This window comes from Schistocerca americana, chromosome 8 (genome assembly GCF_021461395.2).
Source record: "Schistocerca americana isolate TAMUIC-IGC-003095 chromosome 8, iqSchAmer2.1, whole genome shotgun sequence".
NCBI lineage: Eukaryota > Metazoa > Arthropoda > Insecta > Orthoptera > Acrididae > Schistocerca > Schistocerca americana.
Genome location: NC_060126.1, coordinates 51608263 through 51612729, shown reverse-complemented (window position 1 = coordinate 51612729; position 4467 = coordinate 51608263).

Here is a 4467-nt window from a genome sequence, read left to right as displayed (position 1 = left end):
TGTCTTGGTTGCCACACCTGCGAGACCTGAAAGCCAGAATCCCGAAGGCACTGAACATCATCAAGTGCCTTAGCCACATGTCTTGGGGAGCGGACAGGGCGTGTCTCCTACAGTTTTATTGGGCTTTCGTGGGTTCGTGGCTGGACTACAGGTGCACTGTGTATGGGTCAGAGGGTCCCTCTTATTTTCAGATCATTGACACTGTCCACCACGAGGGGATTCAGCTGGCCACATGTGCTTATTGGACCAGTCCTGTACCCAGGTTGGGGAACTATCACTTCCCATCCAGGGCCAGCTCCTCATGATGGGGCAGACATGTAAATCCCTCGCAGCTCCAACTTCACTCGCACACCATACTACTGTTCGTTCATCTCTGGAGTGCCTTTCTTCCAGCCATCCATGAGCCACAATGCCTTTTGGTATCTGTGTGCAGCGTATGCTGGAGTCACTTGGTGCAGAGCCAGTACAACCCAAAATCCAGGGTTTTAACCTCCTGCCCCCCCTGGTTACTGGAGAAGCCCTGAGTGATTTTAGATTGGTGCAGTACAGGAGAGATAGCATTCCTGCTTCCACTTTTAATGTGATATGCCAGTATTTCTGTCCATTATGCCTTGGCTTTTTTTATTGTGATGACCTTCCGATCCTGTAAATCATGAACTTCTACTTCGAATTTTAAAGATGGTCAGGTTTACTGTTGAGTCTCATAAAGCGTTATCGAACAAGTTCACGGACATGGCAGTTTCAGCAGTTTTCAGTTTTCACCAACTGAAGCTCCCAATCGCCATCCGTCAGGGCGTCCTACAGGGAGCCCGCTCTCGATGTCGTTGTTTGCCTTATCTCTGGAGCCACTTCTTTGGAAAGTTGCGTCCCAGCCTCAGGGTTGGACGGAATATGGAAGGACCCTCGCTGTTCTCGTGTACGTGGATGTTGTAATGGTTTTACTCCGTCGACGTGCAAAGATACCTCTGCTGAAGGCCATCATCGATGACTATTGCCATGTCTCCTGAGCATGACTTAACGAACGCAAAGTAAACTCCTTAATTTACGGGGTTTCGTGTGAGCAATAATCACGTGGTCCACTGCTGAGAATCTTCATGCGTCATTAGTAGTTGTTATTGATCGTTCTCTGCTCGAAATGAGAACTCTCAACTGGAAGTCGGTTACTGATAAGATCCAGGTGGCAATACGTGAATATAAACGTCGCTCCCTTACCATTTTGCATAAGGTACGAATTTTGGATAAAGTAAGTGTTGTGTAATGAATATTATATTGCACACCTTTCTCCGCTTCACTCTATAATGACTAAGAAACTGAAGCTGTTGTTTGGTCGCTTTTTATAGAAGCGTTAGACTTTCAGGTTGTGCTACGAGGTTGTGACGAAGCCACGTTTCCTCGGCAGGTTGGGTCTTTCTGACACTAAGAGGAAAGTGTCTTTCATATATGTTCGATGTACCACTTAAACGATCACTGAAGACTTCTACACCTTTACATCACGCCTGTCCACTTTATTGCCTCCAGCGAGTCTTGATCCTCATGCTGACGCTGGAAATCCGAATTTTAAGCTGAGAAACATACAAGAATTCTACCTAGCCGTGAACTATTTGGGGGCGACCGGAGTTCACAAACAAGTTTTTGTTGAGCAGATGGGAAGATATTCTCTACCGCAATCCCGATCAACAATTACCACCGCAAATATCCTGTAAAATTGTGTGGGCCAACATTAGCCTCCTGGTTCTATCAAACGGTAGCGGCCTCCTTCTGGTGAGGGGTAGTCAACAATTTTACAAATTTCTGCCGGGATTAGTGACACAGATAAATGAAGTAGATGTGTGTCTCTAGATACTCTGCGGTACCGGCCTATTTGTCGTGGTCACCTAGCAAACTGGTCGCGGCTCAGGAAGGAATGGGCTTTCCTCATTCGGTCCATTGAAGCTGCCTTAGCTTATTAGCTAAAATAATTCTTCAGCCGGCTACTTCTTTTGTTCCGAGGACAATCGCTGGTTGGTCTCGTTGTATCTTTTGCTTTGCTGATGGGGATGGTGACGACCATTTGGATTTTCACCAGTTCATGTCTACGGCTTGCTTGTCCTGTTTGCAGCTGCCCTGATTTCGAGAACTCTTTGCCAGCATACTGAGTCTTACCTTTCAAAGACAGGCCCTTGGGTACTTCCAGCAGCTGCTGCTGCTCTCATTGTGCTTTTGTTTTCCTCTGTATTCCTTCCTTTTGCGCTACTGGCATTGTATTGGGAAAAAAAGAAAGAAGGAAGAGAGAAAGAGAGAGAGAGAGAGAGAGAGAGAGAGAGATAAGCCCAGCTCAGTGATTCGGGAGTGGGGTTGGGGAGGCTTTATGACCAGTCCTCAAGATTCGACACTGCCAACTTCGTCCCCATGAACCTGAACCTCAGGGTAACCATTATTGATTGCCTTTCATAAACTCCTCATGGGCTCAGCATTTGTTAGCTGGGTAGGAGCTTGGTGACCTGGGGTCCCTGAGCTGTGGACTCGTATATGCCATCAGTCTTGTCACCACAAGCTGTGGGCATACTTTAGTGACCACCTTGTTGCATGGTAGTAGAGCATTGATGTCACAGAGATTGGGGATCATTGCTCGACTGCCTGGATAAAAAAAAAAAAAATGGCTCTGAGCACTATGGGACTTAACTTCTGAGGTCATCAGTCCCCTAGAACGTAGAACTACTCAAACCTAACTAACCTAAGGACATCACACACACCCATGCCCGAGGCAGGATTCGAACCTGCGACCGTAGCGGTCGCGCGGTTCCAGACTGTAGCGCCTAGAACCGCTCGGCCACCCCGGCCGGCCTGCCTGGATCGTGACGATGGTGAAAACCTCTGTCAAAACATTTCATTCTGAAGGTCACCTGCGCGCTGGTGAGATGCAGGGCTGTTGAGGTGGAATAGTAGTTAGAGGGCAACCTCTGGGGAACAAAAGTCTCTCTCTATGTGGATTTTTGTTCTCTAGCCGCTCGTGGGACTGAGGTGGATCCTTCGAAATTTCCTCTTCAAACTCCCAGCGGAATGCATGGGCCCGTAGTAAGTACCAACACACAGTCAAATAAGAGTACTCGTGTAGCTAGTCCTCCAGTTTTGGGGATATTAAAGATTTCTACTGCCTTTAGTAACAGAGTCCATCCTGCTGCCCCCTTCGTGAGTGAGTAAGGGCATATTCAGATACTTCTGTTGTTTTTTTCTGATTATTTTACCATATGTAAACTGTGTCATAATCAGGTTTATTACCTTTATTTCAATGTAATGTTCATGTAGACTGCTCAATAAAATTTTTGTTATAGAAAGAAAGGTGGTCTGGCGGTTTCCTTCTTGCTTAGTATGCGAAAAGTCCCGTGTTCGATGTCCACCAACGAGAAAAATTTTCAATCACACCAAAAGACCTCCTTCAGCTTTGGCAATACTAAGTGAAGAGGGCCGAACCCCCGGTTATACGGAATTCTCGTCGAAGATGGTCTCCCACTACTGGCTGAAGTGAAATCAGATTACATTACACTATGGTAGAGGTGGATGTCGCGGACACTTAAAATTCTTTGTGTTGCTTACTCAAATAATGTAAGTGTTTGTGGCATTATTGAAAAGTAATAAATAAAAACATCATTATGTATTTGCATATGATGGCTTCGAAAAAAATTAATTGGAACAACACAGTTCTATGTTGCAAATGTTTCTTTTCTTACTACCAACATCGTTTCCAGGTTAAGGAACACACCTGTGAATGACACCAATAACTTCGTCATAAAGTCTATGATGGCAATTCTTATTAAAAAATTTATATGCGTTTGTTTTTGTGACAGAAAAACATAATGAGAAGTGTTCGGAAATGCAAAAACAATGTGGAAAAGGCAGTACTTCACCAGTCATTTACTCACCGGTGGTATGTCAGTTAGTGACACTTAATGATCAAGCTTGTCTCCTACCAAAGCTAATTTCTCAAAGTTTTCATTTCAAATAACCGTATTTGTTAACAATAGGCCCCAATAAGTCATCGATTGCTTGATGTTGTTGTGGTCTTCAGTCGAGAGACTGGTTTGATGCAGCTCTCCATGCTACTCTATCCTGTGCAAGCCGCTTCATCACCAAGTAACTACTGCTACCTACATCCTTCTGATCTGCTTAGTGTAGTCGTCTCTTGATCTTCCTCTACGATTTTTACCCTCTACGTTGCCCTCCAATACTAAATTGGTGATACCTTGATGCCTCAGAAGATGTCCTTCTTCTAGTCGTCTCACAAATTCCTCTTCTCCCCAATTCTATAGAAAAGCAACTGGAATCACTCAATAGAGGAAAGTCCACTGGACCTGACGGGATACCAATTCGATTCTACACAGAGTACGCGAAAGAACTTGCCCCCCTTCTAACAGCCGTGTACCGCAAGTCTCTAGAGGAACGGAGGGTTCCAAATGATTGGAAAAGAGCACAGATAGTCCCAGTCTTCAA